The sequence below is a fragment of the Calypte anna genome, chromosome 8 (assembly GCF_003957555.1).
Source record: "Calypte anna isolate BGI_N300 chromosome 8, bCalAnn1_v1.p, whole genome shotgun sequence".
Taxonomy (NCBI): Eukaryota; Metazoa; Chordata; class Aves; order Apodiformes; family Trochilidae; genus Calypte; species Calypte anna.
In genome coordinates, this window is record NC_044254.1 from 19960568 (window position 1) to 19977672 (window position 17105).

The following is a 17105-nucleotide window of genomic DNA, read 5'->3' on the forward strand; positions in this document are numbered from 1 at the left end:
ATCAGAGGCCTGGATTTCGGGGCACTGTCACACTCTCTGAAATTTTGAGCACTGAAGCTGTTTTACAAAATGAGTACTTTGTAAATTATGAAGACTAAATAACGCATTCTATGCATTTGCATAATTTTGAATTGCTTATCCTTCTGAGGGCTGCACTCATTTGGCTCACATTAAACTATGCTTAACGGTGTGTAATTGAGCTTAACCCGTCAATTGCCAGCCTGAATTGACACTCAAGATACAAGGTGTGTTTTGGGGGAAATCATGTGTGTTCTCTAATGTCCCAGGCACTGTGGAGGAGTGCCCTGAGGGCTCAGAGGCTCAGTCAGGGCTCAGGGCTCAATCAAAATATTTTTCAGAAATAGCTTGATACCTGGAGCAATGGAAGAGGGACGTATCTCTATATACAGGGTCATGTCCTTAGGAGACATTAAGAGAAAAACTTTTGTTGTGAGCTGGGTAGGAATGAGGAGTTATCAGCTGGACAAATGCATCTTGACTTTGTGTAGTCACAGGGGGAGTGTGAGCCACAAGGGTGGTGCTGGGCAGGAGACAGTGGAGTGCAGGAACAGAGGAAATAGGTAACGTCGAGAATGGGGAATCACCTGAGATAACACTCCAAGAGCTTGGTTGGTTTGAACTGCAAAAATGAGCCCTGACAAGGAGGTGGTATAATTCATTTTTATCGTCAGGGAAATAAACTTCAGGGAGAGGGAAAAGCTGTTTAAGCTGCTGGATCAATGTTGGCATGAAAACAAATGGATAAAAGCTGTTCAGGAATAAATGTTAAGCTGAAAATTATAAGTTTTTCAACTGCTGAAGGAACTCAGTTCTGAAGTAGGTGTTGGGTAGGGACACTGAGGAAGAACATTGTTCATATGGTGGGGTCAGTTGCTGTAATCAGGTTTCTTGGATATGATACTTGTATTGCATGATCTGAGCTAGTGATCCTTAAAGGAAACCCCTTTCTTGTCTGTATCTGTGTGTGGTGGTGGATTATTATGACTATGCCATGGCCAAGTAGGAAAGGGAAAACTGTCCCATGCTGTCAGTTTTAAAAGTGCCTGGATGGGAATATGTGCTGAACCAAAGTGCTTTATTCCTAGGATGAAGAATTTGTGTGTTTGCACCTTTATATTTAGTCTCTGAACGTCACTGCCCTTATGGTCATTTATAACACTTATTTTTGTGGTTTTTTTTTTCCTAGGTATTTTTATGGCCTCTGTCACCGTGGTGTCTCAGTGTCTCCCAGGCATTTATGGATTTATTCTGAGAACGTTCCTGTGAGGTAGGAAAAAGCTGTCATCTTTGTTTTCACAGACTGGGAACTGAGACACAGGGAGATGAAGGTTGCAGGAGGAGCCTGTAGCACAGCCAGCAGTTAGACAATGGTTACCTGCAACTTCCTTGTTGTCCTAACCCAGCTACCCGTCTATGGCTTTTTTTCTTTTTTTTTTTCTTCTTATATCACTCCCCCTGGTCTGAGTTTTAGTAGCAACAATCTAGAAGGACCCATGGAAAATATGTTTAGGGTTACTGGTGTCCTTTTTTAAACGTTGTTACTTAGGAGTTGAAATGCCTTTCTAAAAATATCAGCAGATTTGTTTATGTTAAATGATTAACATCTTTAGACTTTCAACAGATAAGCTGTCATGCTTTTTTGAGTCAGTAACTTCTTTATCCTACCTGTCTAGGCTTGTGGCTGCTGAATTCTTACCCTGCCTAAGCTAATGCCATCCCAATCACCTAAAGCAATGCCAAGAATTTCATCATTCATGCAAAGATCTGATTCATGTCAAGACAGGTGTAAAGTTTCTCAAGCACATTTAGTTGTAATTACTGTTTAACTTGATTTTTTAGAGGTCTTTCTAAGCCAGCTAAAATTTTCAGCTTTGAGCTCCCAGATTCTCCCAGAAATTGGATTTCAGTGCCTGATTAGTGATGCTGATCCCTTTCAAAAGTATCACAAAGTTCCTGACACGTATGCGCACACTGAATTACAATTGACATAATAAAATCGAATATAACGAATAACAGCTTGAAAAATGTCTTTTTTTTTCACCTTCCGGCATGGAATTTTTAAGATAGATCTCCCTGAGCCCTTTTTTCCCTTCGAGTTGGTATTTAAGGCGCGCCTTCTACTGCTTAAGGAATTTTCTAAGACCTATTGCAATTTATGAATTCTAAAGATACTAGCAGGCTCTCACAATTAAATATTTTTATTGTATATTTAAATAAGCAGCATTTGCAGAATGATAACATTGCAAAGAAATATTTAATGCCATCCTCCTAGTTTTGCAATCTGTAAAATACACATATTGGATTACTTTTATGGCCTTTATTAATGTATATTATGTGTCTGTGTCCCCAAGAATGAAGCCCTAATGACTCATGGACTGTCTCAAAGTGTGCTAAATAAGATTAAAGAGCTTGCTAGTGACCTTAACAGTCAATTAGGCTATGCATTACTCAGCCCCGTATTTGTGGAGTGTAGAAGGGAAGCAAAAACTCATTAGCTAAGATGCTGATGCTTGAAACAAACAAGATTTCTCTAAAACCAGGAACTGGTCTTGGCTTTTAAGGGGAGATGGAAGCACTCACAGTAGGTATATCCTCACATATTGATGTTTGAAAGTTCTGTTGGTGTGTTCCTGAGAGGGGAGGAAAGCCTGCTAGGGAGCTGCTGGGCTTAAAGCCTTTTGGAGTAGATCCTGCTAGGCATGGATGATGTTGGGTTGGGCAATGGCAGGTGCAGTGGGAGATGGTGCTCAGGTGGTGGAATGTGCTATTTGAGAGGTTATACAAAGATGGCACAAATGCAAGGGCCAGTTTCAGAAACTTCATGTTTCATGGAAACATCAGGACAGGAATTAAGGCCTTGGCATGGTATATTGAATGCCTTGTTTTCCTCAAAGGGGCGCCCAGGGCTGGCAGGTTTGTGTTTGGACATATGTGGCAGTGTTCAGAAAGGCTGCTGAGCACACTGAAGGGCAGAAAGAGTTTGAAGACTGTGCTCCTGTTTCTCACAGCTTGGGAGAGGGGAGGTGAGGAGGTGCTGAGCACTCAGAGGTCCAGCCAGGTTCCAGCTGTTCCTCAACAGCTCCTCCACCCCTTTGCACACTTACCTGGAGTTATCAGCTTCAAACCAGGCTGGGATGGGCAGCAGGGCTGAGCTATCCCAGCAGTGGGTTAAGCCTATGAGGCTCAAACCCAGACAGCATCTGAATTACGGGAGAATGAGTCTCTGTCATCTCTGGGACTCTAACTTGTCATTTGCATATAGTTTTATACTGCATTTGGAAGCATCTTAGAGCAGTCCTAGGTTGGAGACAGCTGCCCCCCTGGGAGAAAGCTACATGGTGACAAAAACTGAACCAAGAGCAGTGACAACATTGCATGGGAGCAGATCAGCAGCTTGGTTATGCTGCTCCTTGGCACAGCAGTAGTCCTTCAGGGCTTCTCAGTTTTACAGCACTTCTTTTTTGGTATATACAGTTGTGTATGCTTCCAACTGACCCTGCGAAGTTCTTCTGTCATTCTTAATGTGAAGTCAGATTTTAGGAAATAAAAGATGACAGACTTGGACCATACAAAATGTGGCTGAAAGTATGGTTTGAGTGGCATGCAATAACATCTTTTAAAGTAAATAAATATTTTTGAACATAAATTGGGCAGAATCTCCCCAATCCAGGTCACAGTTTATCTGTAGGGTTTTCTTTTAAAATACCTTCCTTAATAAAGTCCATCTGATTTGAGGAGAGGCAGGGGAACCTGGGAAGAAAAAAAAAAAAAAGTATACTTTTGCTGATCAGATGAATGGGAAAAGAAAGAGAAGGAAACCTCTTCAGTTATGTCAGGCTGAATCTAAAGCATCAAGGAATGATATTATGGGAGAACCCCTGAAGATAAACTGTAACCTAGATTATCAGCATACAGATTAAGCTTTTAGGAGTTTGAAGACTGCAGTGCCTCCTGAAGCAGTCTTTTGCAATTCATTTAAACTGAGATTGTTATATGGTTGCTGATCAGAAATGTAAAAAAATAAGTAAAATTTCTCTTTGAATGTTACAGTCCTGAAGTTAAATTTATTAAAATGAAGACTGCTTTAAAAAAATTAAAAACCCCACAGTATTCTTCATTTGAATTGGCTATTGCTAGGGAAATGCTATATATCTCTGTGTCATTATGGTTAGGGGGATTTTTGTATATGCAGTGTTAACACTGAAAGATGGACACTGGAATCATAGTTAAAACTGAAGCTTCTGCACAATAAATTTTATTTGTTTTGACTTTAAAGCATAAAATGGTTGTTACCTGTTCACCTTGTCCTCTTCTATTCCTTTTTATTTTTTAATTTATCTGCATTTTGGACAATGCATTTTAGTACTGTGTTCTAATTTAAGGGCTTTTCTGTAATACAGCTTATGTATTTCTACAAAATGTTGGCACAAAGCTTATGTGATTCAAAGTAATTTGATTGTGTTAATGCCAAATTGTTCAGTAAATATTAACACTTGTTGCAAAATGACGAGTTACCTGTTACTTTTCTCTGCAATATGGCAGGCAGTATTTTCTGGCTATATTTAAATAACAGCCTCAAAAGGATATCAGATGAATTTGGTGGTGTAATTCAGCATTCTTCATGGAGGGCTATATGTGTTGTTTTGGATTCAAGAGTCTTTACAGGTCATTTACTAAAGAGTGGAGTGCTATGGGTGCCCAAGGGGCATGACTGCTGGCCATTTACCTCCTTTCACATGGTGCGTGCTGGAGACTGCGCAAGGAGAGGGAAGGGTAGGGTCTAAAGCTCCAAATTTGGACTGGTAAAACTAATCCCAGCTTTGAAAATGCACGCCTTAGCTGTGTACAGGGATATATGTTTCCAAAAGTGAATTTATGAAAAACAGTATCAGGAGAAGCTGGAGAAGTTACAAGGTTTAACCATATTTACAAAATTGAACATGAGCTTTAGCCCTCTGGTCTTTTTCATTTCCTTTTCTATTATACAATCAGCATATTGGTAGGTGGCTTTTGTTTTGTCACTTTACCTATTTAATTAATTTAGCTCTCTGAGGGTTATGCAATAAAGGTAGAATCACCATAACTGGCAGCATAATGTTGTCGTCCCACAGAGTCAGCACTTGCTTGCGCTCTGGCGCAATGGGTTTGAATAGCTGCCACGCTGTGTGTGTGTTTTCTAAACCCAAGACAAGTGCTGAACTCATTAAAAATACATGCTACTGAAGTTAATGTGCATAAGGAGTTTTGGTACCTAGATGGCCTTTGAGGATACATTTAACTCTAATTAACTCAGTTTCATTCCATCTACTATCAGCATAGGCTTGGCTGAGAGCAGCCAGCATTGGTTAGACTTCTGGTTTGAAGTAGAGCCCAGCAGGATGGTGGATTAAAACCCAACCAGTTATGACTTTGCTGGGGTTCCTGGTGCCCTTGCTGGCTTTGCTGGTTCTAGGGCTGTGCCAGGCTGTTCTTGGGGGCAAGGTGCCACACCAAGAGATCCTGTCGTCCTCTTGGGCAAAATTCTGGATTTCTAAAGAGGCCTGGAATAAGGAGGTTTGCCAAGTTGTGATTGAACAGTCGCACAATTCCAAAGTCCTCTGACTGAAAAAGAGTCTGAATTTTTAATAGAATAAGGAGGAGCAGCAGGGACTGTCATTGTTCCACTGGTCTGTTTCTTCTTTCTGTTCATACCTTCTTCCTATTCATTATGAGCTCAAGGATAAATTCTAAGGATTCTGCTAATTATGATTTGTTTTTCAGGGTAGGCAAGCAGCAATACAAGGATTACTGATGGTTGCATTTCTGTGGAAGTATACATGGGCTGGAAATATTGCGGTTTTTTTAGCCTGGCAGTGTTGGAAACTGAGTTTTATTATTATGTCCAGTAAAGCAGGTTTCACTGAAAGCTGATTATAGTATTTTGTAAGAGAAGGTTTTCACAGTATCACTCTGGAAGAAAATACACACAGATCCATATTCAAGAGCCACTGGCTGTATTTTGTGTAAAGGGAAGAATGTATGGATTTGTTGAGGTTTGCATCACAGCCAGCAAAAGAAAAGGATTTTTTTTCTCTCTTCTTTTTGATTAGTACTAGAGCTTTAGCTGTGTGAAAGATTTTTCTAGGTAAAAACATGAGGCAACATGGATTCTGGATTTAACACTGCGGGGGAACCACCACCCAGCAGTTTCTGAGTGTTCAACATCTCCTGAAAAACTGGACCTTTTAAAGTGCTTCAAGTTGAGTACACTAGAACTTGAGACATTCAGATCACTAACTGCTTTTGAGAATGACAGCCAGAAGCTCCATTAACATTAGATCTCCTGCCTCGGGGATCACAGAGCAGAGACTGATACATCTTTGAGGATGGAAATGGAGCAATTTAAGAAGTTACCGTGCTTCAGCTGAGATGTGATAAACAGTATACAACCATGTCTAGTTCCTTTTGCTGAGAAACAAAATAGAAATCACAGAGGATGATCTAAGGCTGTCTGGTTTGGGTTGCATACAAGCAGACCAGCTATGCTCCTGTAATAAGTTGCTATGTCTCAGCTATGAGGATGGTAATTTCCAGTTGATGAAAGGTACATTATAGCTAGAACAGATGGGTGCATTAAAATCATAATGCACTTCAAGATACCCGTCTGTGTTCAGAGGAGTGGGAGTTTCTGTGCTGGTTTGGACCAGTGGTCAGTCTAATTTGGTACCCTACCCCTCGCAATCATCAGAGCTGGATAACTGAGGCAATCTTACAGGAAACCACATGTGTGATTATCATATATTTTTTTCTTCTGGGGAAGTGTTGGCTTTTTAATGTATCAAACCACAAAAGGCTGGTTTAGTCACTGAAAGAGTCACTTCTAAACTGCAGTTACATTTAAAAAAAATGCTTCTTTGCAGACAAGCAGTTTATTAACACTTCTTAATGTTCTACCTTCAGACATCTCAGCTGAAAGTTAGGCTAAACCATGTATAGTCTTTAATCTGGCTTGATTGTGGGTTGTTTGTTTTTTTTTTAAAATGTTCTTCTGAACCTCCAAAAAGCTAGAGTCATGGTAGATTAATATTCTGGGATGTTTTTTTGCTAACATTATAGCTGAAAGGAAAAATATTAAGTCAGTTTCATGTAGTTATTGTATTGCTTGAGTGTCTCTTCACATTAATTAAAATTAATTTAAGCAAGGTGGTAGGAGTAAAGTGCAGAGTAGGAAAAGGATAGATCAGAAAAAGCAGATAAGATAGGTATATTCAAATAGTCAGAGCCTGATGAAATTTGCCCTAGGGTACATCAGCAGCTAGCCAAGCAACCTTTGAACCATTTACAATTATCTTTTAGAAATTCTGAAGAGCAAGAAGAGGTCCTGGAGGACTGAAAAGGGCAAATGCAGTACCTGCCTTGGAAAAAGGAAGATCCAGAGAATTACAGACTAGTTAGTCTAACTGCAGTGCTTGAAGAATTGGAATGAAATTTTTAATCAGTTTCTAGGAATCTGGAGGATAAGAAGATAAGGACTGTTGAGAGCAATATTCGTGATGTTACCTTGACTTCAGTAACTTTTGACATAGCCTCTTGTAGCATTGCTGTAGAATAGGGAAATATATATTTAATTATGTGGTAAACAAGCAACGTGTTTAAAGACCATATTTGAAGAGTGGCTACCTATAACTCGCTGTGAAAATCAGAGGAAGAAGGGGGATGGCACAAGGAATTGTGTGAATACACCCCTGTTTGTCTTGGGCTGAGCTTTATTTGCTGTTCTCTTTACTATGTAGACACGGGAATACTTAGTAAATCTGCAAGTAAGTCTAAGCAGAGGGGCTCGAGCGTTGTGAAGCAGAGTTCAGGATTAAATGTCTACGGCAGAATGAAAAATGTTTGGAAATCTGCATCATATAACTTTATGAGCTGACATGAAGAAATACAAAATGGGGAGGACATGGTTAGGCTTCACAGCCACAGAAGAGTGCTTTGGGACACGTGCTGGATCAGCACCCACGCAGAAGCCTACAGTTGCAAAGAGGACAACCTCCATCTGGAGTGTGTTAAAAGAATTGTTATTAAAGGTAATGGTTCTGCTGGGGTAAGTCCTGCTCAGGACACCAGACATGGAGCTGTGTCCAGCTGCAAGGGAATGTGGATCAGCTGAGGGCATTCCTGGATGTGGCTGGATTCTGGAGGACAAATGAGATGTGGAGGGTGTTGGAGCTAGGGCTGATCAGCCTGTGGATGAGGAACTGAGTGTTTGGTTGCTGCCTTGATCAAGGGACAGACATTTCATGGCAGGGCTGTAACTCGGATCCCATGATCACAAGCAAGAGAAGGACATCAGCAAGTCAGGAAAGGTGCCAAAAAGCTCAAATGAATCAGGTGGAGAACTGTATGGATGATTGGAAGTGTGTGAGTGGAGACCAAGGGAACAGTTCTTCCTGAGCTTGGGGAAGGAGGCTCTGAGCATGGTCACCCACCCTAAGCAGGTGCCTGGGGTGATGACAGTGTCCAGCTCCTCAAGAGGACCACAGCCAAGGGGACAGACTGTGTAGCATAGATAGGATGCAGCAGGGAAGTCACAGAAGTTCAGCTTGAGACAAGAGCACTGGAACAAGGGTCCAAAGAAGCTGTGACACTTCCATCTTTGGAGGTACTTGAAAAGGCTCTGAACAACGTGGTCTGACTTCAGCTAGCCCTCATTTGAGCAGGGGTTTGGAGTAGGTACCTGCAGAAGTCCCTACCCATCTGCTTTCTTATGAGGTTCAATAAACTGGTTCCATTCTCCTTTTCTTTATAGGGTGACATTTTTGAATGATAAGTTTTTCAGGTCAATGACAGTGCTTCTCTGGGTAATGTTAATCAGTTGTTCAGAAGGGCCAGGTATTACTGAGATTGCTTCCCTTTAAGTAGTGTCTCTTAATAACACACATTTGTTTTCTCAATCAGACTTCAAGAGCAAACACTGTAATTAAATGTTTAAATTTCTTCAGTGCTTCAGCATTTTCTTTTGTTAGAACCACCAAAATGTTTACTAAGATACAGGTGTTTAACTTCATAGCCTTAAAGAAACCTTTGCACCAAGCAGATGGATTAGATTGGGTGCTCAAAGGAGATAGTTGCCTTGTAATATAATAAACATGTACATAATCAGACAAGCTGATTATTTCCCACCACAATAAATAGAAAACGTGATCAGTGACTTCAGCATCTACTTCTTAGTGTTTTGCAAAAGTAGTAGCTATGAGCTTGTAATAGTGATACGTGATCTCCTAACATGCAGTGGTTAAATATTAATATACATTGCTGTGTTTAAAGATTAAGAATGGCTCTTAAGTTATGAAATGTTAACTTTCTCTTAAGCTCCATCCAATTTTGTAAGATAACTTCTATAAGGGGAGTACATTGCCATGGTGGTCTGGTGCATGAACCTTAGCAACAATTCAGTGCAACTGCTTTTCTGGGTTAGAATACTGAAAAAATGACACTAATGTGTCTGCTGAGGTCTGATTTAATCACTTGAAAACATAGCCAGGTTGCTTGACAGGTGACCACATAATGCATTCTGAAAGACGAATGGTCTGTCTTGCTCATCTGTCCCCATTTCCTTAATCACACTGATGGTTTGGGATTTTCTTGTTATTGTGGGTGAACTGGTGTCATGAAGCTGACATGGCCAACTTGTTCAGAGGTGCGGGAGTCCAGAGGTTATTTCCCATGATAACTGTGACACTCTGTACGTTCGTGTAGTTCTGGAGCTGTTCTTAAACAGTGGCACAGAGACTTTAGACCATATGTGTAATCTCAGTTAATTGTGTTAGATATTTGTTTTCCATGTTTAATATTTGTTGAAGTCTTGTAAATGAGATTGCTACAGTGTGAAATTTTATAGCATCCTAGTCTGAAATGATCCCACTTATCTTGCTGACTTTTTTCCAGGATGTTTCTTGTGGTGGTTCTGCTTTGCCAGACAACACACAGGAGTGGCAAGCAGGGCTTTCTCCTGAGTTTTATTTGATAGTCATTAACTCCAGATGGCAAATAGCATTTTATGCTGTTGTAAAAGGTACTGTGTTCAAATGAAGGGCTGTTCCACATGCAATAGGGTTAAGTCTTTTGGAAGCTGCAATTTGCCAGTTTATCTCTGGAGCATGAACTGTTGCTGTTGCTGGATTTGAAGACCCTAACTGATGAGGAACACAAAGAAGAAAGGCTGATAAAATGTACGCTACAGATGTTATGACAAGAACGTCATATTTTTTGCTGGATAAGAGAGTGACTGATTGGCTGTAGACATTCCTGACACTGTCTGACAGAAAGGGTTATTTTATCTGAAAACAGTGCAGTTACAGATGAGAGAGCTTCTGAAAAACATCACTCACTTTTACTAGTGGCATCCATCACTTCCTAATTAGGGATGCTTTCAGGTGGAGAAACAAGTTCTTTCTATTGCTCCTCTGGAGCTTTTCTTGTCACTGTGGCAGCAGTGTAGGATTAAAGTTGGTCCTTTATCCAGGGGCAGAGGAAACTGTGGATTAAATTAATGCACATAGGTGTCTGTATGTGTTAGATGGGTGTCACGCTGTTATGGGAATGGCAAGGACCAGTGACTGTGCAGAATGAATAGCTCTTTGTAGCTTAACCACCTACTTTAAAGCACAGATGTGTAAAAATTTTTTGTTTGGACGTCATGAGTTTTCGTTGTCCTTTGAAAAGCTGAATGGGATCTGAGCAAGTCATGAGTCCAGTGAAGAGAGAAAACTGTGATACCTGTTCACAAACAGGAGAGAGTCTCTGAATCCCAGTTTAACAACACAGGCACCTATTTTTGGTGGCAGGAGCATAGTTTCCCTGGACGGTCCAGGATTTCTCACCCCTCTGGATGTCCCTGGAGAAGCCAAGACACCTTTTTTCCCAGTCACAGCCTCCTCCTGCCTCCCAATGCAATGGAGGGCTGGGTCTTTCCTCACTTTTTGTTCTTAGCACTGTCTGGAGATCTGGTGCTGATTCAACCCTTCTGCTGCTTCCTGACATCTAAGCAGGCATAGGCAGCTGCATCCATTATACAATGGTCTGATCGATTGGGAAATCTCCGTATTTGTGGCAGCCCTTTGAATGGCTGAGTATCTTGCACTCCAGTTTGCTTCAGCCCACCTCCAGAGTAGGACTTGGATTTTCTGGGTTCTTAAGGAATTTATTTTCTTTTGCAATACTAAATAATTCTCTTCTTGTAATCTTGCAGCAAGAGCAGGGCAGGAGATTTACTTTCTCTGTGTCCTATTGTTTACATATGGATAAAAATAACAGTTGGTTGAAGTTTTGTTTGCTTTTATGTATGAATGTGCTCTGTGCACCACCCATGAGCGTGCCTCTCTGCCTGGATTGCTCCGTGTTTACTTTGTGCTGCCTGTCAATCAGACCACAGGAATGGAGACGCTGAGGAGACCATGGTGATAGGGTCAGCACAGGTGCCTGTGTGTGTGGTGTGGTCAGGGAGGAATAAATGAGCACTTTCAAAATTGTTGTTTAATTCCCATGATTCTGCAGATGACCAAGTATTTACAGTTGCTGACATGATCTGTGCTGCCCCATGCAGCCTTTTTCCCTTTGAAGAGTAAGTGCCTTCCAGCCCTTCCCTGACTGCTAGGAATAGCAGTAATTAAACACACCTGGTAATGACAGCAGAGCCGGTGCACCCTCAGCTGCTGAGGACACTGATGTCCTGAGGTCAGGAGTGCCCATTGCTCTTTCCTAGGAGCCCTCAATATAGGCTCAAGGTTAAAACCACAGTCCATAGATAAATTGGGAGTGGATGTCTCTGTTCCCCGAGTACATCCCTGACAACCTCTTGGGATATGGAAGTAGGACAGCCAGTGTCCTGTTGAACTAAGTTGGTATTTTAGTGTTTCACTTTTGTCCTTAATTTTGTACCGCTACAGCAAGACCCCTTTGCAGGAAGACCTGGATGTATTGTCTGTTACTTCAGATATAAAAAGGAAGTGCAAATGAGATGAAACTAATTCAAAATTAAAAAAAGTAGATATGGTGATGCTTTGGTCACCAGACTTGCCAGAGCTTCAGTGGTCAAATACCCCAAGTGTTGGTTGTGGATGAGCATTGTGGGTTGGAGCTTAAGAGCTGTGGAAACAGCTCTGGACAGCTACCACATTGAGTAAACCCCCTGAATATTATTGAAGTTCTAGGGAAATAAGTGAATTAAACTGATGGCTAAGTTGATCTTTTCCTCAAAGTATGAATCAAAGTTTAATGTACTGGAGGAAAAAGAAAACCCACTCCAAAATTCTAAGTACTCGAGGCCCACTTTTTTGAGGACTAAAGACTGGTATGGATCATTATCCATCAACTCCTCAAAGGCTAATTTGTGGGGAAGGTGATGGTAGAGCAGAAAGGGAAGTGTGGGAGAGCTGGTCTGTCAATATTGTTCTTGCTGCTTTTCCATTGCTTTTACAATTTGATGGTCTGGGAGCTGCCTCTGCTACAGGTAAAGCCAGTTTCAGGCCCTTGTGTGCTGATATTTTATTGAAGTGAGACAAGAATGCTCCAGGGGGAAATGGCATTGTGAGATAAAGGACTCTGATACATGCATATAGCTTAAATGTCATCTTACAAAAAAATTAAAAAAAAGAGATAAAGCAGGTATTAATTGTAAAACTATACTTCATGTACATTTTTTCTTATTAAATTTACTTCCTCTAACTTAGAATATTTGGACACATAAAGCTGCTATGTTTATCCATCCTAAAATAGTTTCTTTGAAAAAGTTTTGTGATTATGCATGTACACAGTTTTAATAGAAGAGACAGTAGATTTAGCAATCTTTGATTAGAGAGAATATTGTCTTCCAAGATTAAGAGTCTGAAGTAACATTTGAAATTATCATTTGTTTTGAAGGAGAGAATTACAGGTACACATTTTCTTCAAGCATTAGCTAAGCGGTCTGACTGGAACAGCAGTTTTAATCTGTTTTAATGATGTTTTTCCAATATGAAAGGGGCCAAGAGATGCATAAGTCTAAAGGTCTACTGGTAATTGTCGAAGTGATGGGAGCTGTTTACAGAACATACAGTGACTGCATGGTTCCTTCTCTCTGAGAGCGTATACACAACCTTTGTTCTTGGTTTAGAGTATAATTAAGGAATGTGTGCCTCTGTGTATTTAAAAACAATAAAATCATCCCATTTGCAGACTGTGAGGTATTTAGGGATGGCAGATACAGATGAAGCACTTTGGAAAGGGTTGGTGTTAACTGTTTTGTTATTTACTGGTGGTGTGATGTGTTTCTCCAATGCAGCTATAATGAGGTCAAATCAAATCTTTTATTAAGCGTTACTCATACGAGTGAGGTAATAGCTTGTTATCTTATCTATGTTTTCAGGTGATGCCAAAGAAAAATATAAGAAATCCTGACCTGTCCTGCCTTTTGCCTACAGTGCATGTCAAGGCTCTTGCAGACTTGTTACAGAGATATTAAATAGACCTGGCTTTTTCTCATTCTCTGATAGTGAGACAACATGCCTTCAACAACGTATTCAGCTGTAGAAACCTCACAGAGGAAAAATTCTAGGCAACTCGCTTCTGAAATCCTTTAAGACTGACTCTAAATTCTTTCTACTGCTTCTTAATGCCTAATATTTCTGGGGCTGTGAGGGTTAACACTGGCCACTTTGTGACAGAGCATCTTTCTCAATTTGCCAGTTGGAACCAAAGAAGCTTTTTGCTGCTCCAGTGTTTATTGCAGTGTGTCTGAAGCTCTGTTTTTATGGGTGGAAAATGCAGGAAATATGTGACACGCGGCAGTGGCAGGTTTAAAAGGAGCAGCTGGAAGCTGCTTGGAGGTTTTGAAAGTGAAAAATCTCACATGCTTGATCCTTTTTGCAAAGCTGTGCTGATATCCTGGGACCCAGAGGAGAGGAGTACTTTCACTACACCCAGGGCAGCTGTGGGAGCTGTTGGCAAGGCACCAGAGTCTGCAGATTCCAGGTGCTTCTGTCCTGCCAGCCTCATCCCTCTGTGTGCCCAGCTTGCTCACAACCACTGCATGGAGGGGAGTTTTGCCCTCACTGGGATGTCAGCACTATGTCCCTTCATCCCTCTTTGTTCCCCAGCAGTAGAGTTAAGAGCTGGGTTTGATGGAAAAGGGTATTTATTCACCACTGCTCAGGCACTGTGTGTGGGTGCTTAGGCAGGCACAGGAAAAGTGCTGGTGAAACATTCCCATCCTCAGCCTGGGGCTGTCCAGCACTGTGCTGGCTCTGCAAGAGCTGAACCATAGCGAGCTGCTGTCTGTCTGGGGCAGGAGTTCTTTGTCATGGTTGAATCAATATAAACATTCCTAATAATGTGTGTATGTGCATAAATACGTATTTTTTTTTAGCAGCTGCAGTGCTTGAACCACAAACTGTGAAGGGAGTGATATAACACCTTTTAAACAGGAGTCAAGCAAGGGGAATTTCTGAATTTAACCTCTTTGAGCTGGGTTGCGAAACCTGATAAACAGCTGCTTTGGATTATGGGAGGAAAAGGACATTACTAAATAGGGGAAAAAGACATGAAAACAAATAACCTCCCTCAGTTCTCTTCTATCAGTATATCAATGGGAAATATACCTAAGCTCTTTGTTTAGAGGTTAAGCAATAATATTATGATGAGTGGGTATCCATACAGCCATACTATCTGTACAGCTGCTGTTAGCTGACAACACGAGAAAAGGCCTCTGGTATGTAAATGTCTGGTTTTTTCTATGTGAGGAAGGAATTCAAGACCTGCTGTCAGTGCTGTGCATTAACTGTGCTGCAAACCTCCCTTTCTCAGGGTTGGTAGTAAATAGAAAATTGACAACTTCAAGAGAATTGATTGAAGAGATTTTTTTTTTCGTTTTCTACCCTGTTGGAGATGAAAATGTTGCCACGGATCTTTCTCATCTCTCCAGTTACTGCCTAAGACTAACATCCAGACCCTTTTAAATGCTACTAGTACAAGTAACAGAAGTTAAAAGAAAACAAAGTCTCATTTGCAGTCACTTTCCCAGTTATTCATCTTGGATTCAGCACATGAATGACTTGTAGTTTGCCGTGGGGCTGAGTTTCAGGATCAAGGATACAATGGAGGCATTGTGGTCACCTTTCTCTCCCTGCCACCCTGCGCAGTCAAGTTGAAATCCTGCTTTTCGGCATCCAGGCTGTTGCTTTGGTGACCAATTATGACTCCTGAAGTATACATTGTGATCCTGCTGAATAGCTGGAAGAGTGTAAGGAAAAAGATAAATGTGTTCAAACACAGCTCTGTTTTGCAAGCCTTCAAGGTGATTCAGAATAGAGTTGTTGGCATATTGGATTTAACGTGGTATATCAGTGTGGTGGTAGGAATTTAAATGTCAGTGTTACAAATCCAGAAAACATAATTAAAGGTGATTTAACACTCTGAATGCTGTGCCTTATACATTATAATTACCTCTAATTTTTGGTAGCGTGGAGTTCTCAGTTTCACTAACCAGCACAGTTTCTCTGCAATATTTACTTTTAGAAATAGTTACATGTTTATCAGTCAAACCTTTGTTTTCTAGAAACCTAAGATGCAGTCTGTAATTCTGGGTTTACCTGGTGTATCTTGGTCTCACTGATAGCTGTGAAAGTCTTCATGATAACCAAACAGGGTAGTATAAAGTATTTTTAGAGTGAAGAAGGAGTTTTATGCTAGTCACATGGCAGGTGTGAAGGAATGATAAAAATGGTAACTTCTGTAAACAATTTGATATAGCAGCTCCTTCACAGGTAAAGGGAAAAAAATGCCAAATTTGAAAGTGCAAACAGAAAAAAAAAAAAGGTGTAGTTTCAGGGAGAAGAATTACATGTAGTGGTTAGGCAGAATATTCTCTTTCTTTGAATGCTTTCAGCAGTGGTGTTTGCAGGATTATTCTTCCTTTGCTTCTCATGGCACTTAATCTCCTCTTCTCTGCTTTACGTGGTTGGGGAGGTCCTTGGGTCAGTGAAGTCTTTGTTTTCAGGCACCCCTGCCCATTGCCACTCCTCAGAAGTGACAACTGTAATGATGTAATGTTGCTCTCTCCTGTAACATGCTGATGCCAGAAGTTACTAATGCCCCTGGTGGGCTAAGGAGTCTGTCTCTTCTCCATGCTGGATAGATTGCTTTGTTTTTTCCTCCCTTAAGATTAGTGTTTATACTCCCTTGGTAAAGAAAAAGCACTCCAAACACACATTCAAATTGAGAACTCTTGTAGATCTGCCAGGCACTACAATATCACTAAAAGCAGCAGATACTTAAGTAGTCTATTTTCATAATCCCACAGGTAGCTGTTAAGAGCATTTTCTCCTACTGGGAGAATATCTATCTCTCCCTTGAACTTCTTGTTGGTGATCACTGTATTTATGACCTTAATGGAGTCTCCAGCAATCATACTAAGATACAGTAGGCCTTGTGTTATATCTATGTTTCAAGATTGCATGTTACACCTACTAGCACCTCATGATGGTGTAGATGAGATATTTGGATCACATCTGTGCTGGTGACACAGGCCTTTCCCATGCCCTCATAAATATTACTTCCTTGGTGGTTGATCTGCACTGAATTTAGAGTAGCTGTGTGGTTGCATTTTGCTTCTTTAAATGAGACTATTCTCTTGGGCTAGATGGCATCTGCTACTGAAGTAGTACCTAGGGCAGAATTAGTAAATTGGCCATTTCAATGCATTTTCCCAAAATCTGGTTTGTGCAAGAGAATAGAATGACAAACCAGTAACTTCTCACTGGGGTTTATGGAAATTGCTAAGTCAATTATATAGTGAAGAGAAGCTTTACAGTGCAGCTTGTTTCCTTTTCCTTGTATAGTTTTTAAATATGTTGTGGCAGTTTTGAACTGGGAATAGCTTTTTAAGAGGAGACCCTTTAGTGCTGTTGTGAGCTCAAATCACATGGTGCTGAAGAACCAGACTGTATAAAGAGGATTTCAGAAGCTGATAATAAAGACTATACTCATTGGTGATGTAGGAATAACAAGTACATTGCGAGTCAGACTATGATCTCATTATTTAAAAACAAAAGTTACCTGGGTTACATATTCTT

At 40.7% G+C, this 17105-nt stretch overlaps 1 protein-coding gene across 5 annotated transcripts in view; it reads left to right on the forward strand.

Annotated features, from left to right (window-relative positions):
- PTPRF (protein tyrosine phosphatase receptor type F) overlaps positions 1-17105 on the forward strand; it is a 381207-nt gene that overhangs the window by 90346 nt on the left and 273756 nt on the right. For 4 of the 5 annotated variants that reach the window (XM_030454976.1, XM_030454978.1, XM_030454981.1 and 1 more), the window contains exon 2: positions 1208-1288. The gene's annotated coding sequence lies outside the window, so the exon portion shown is untranslated. Of the gene's footprint in view, positions 1-1207; positions 1289-7467; positions 8085-17105 lie in introns of those variants that run through there. The other variant, XM_030454977.1, reaches the window with a different exon arrangement.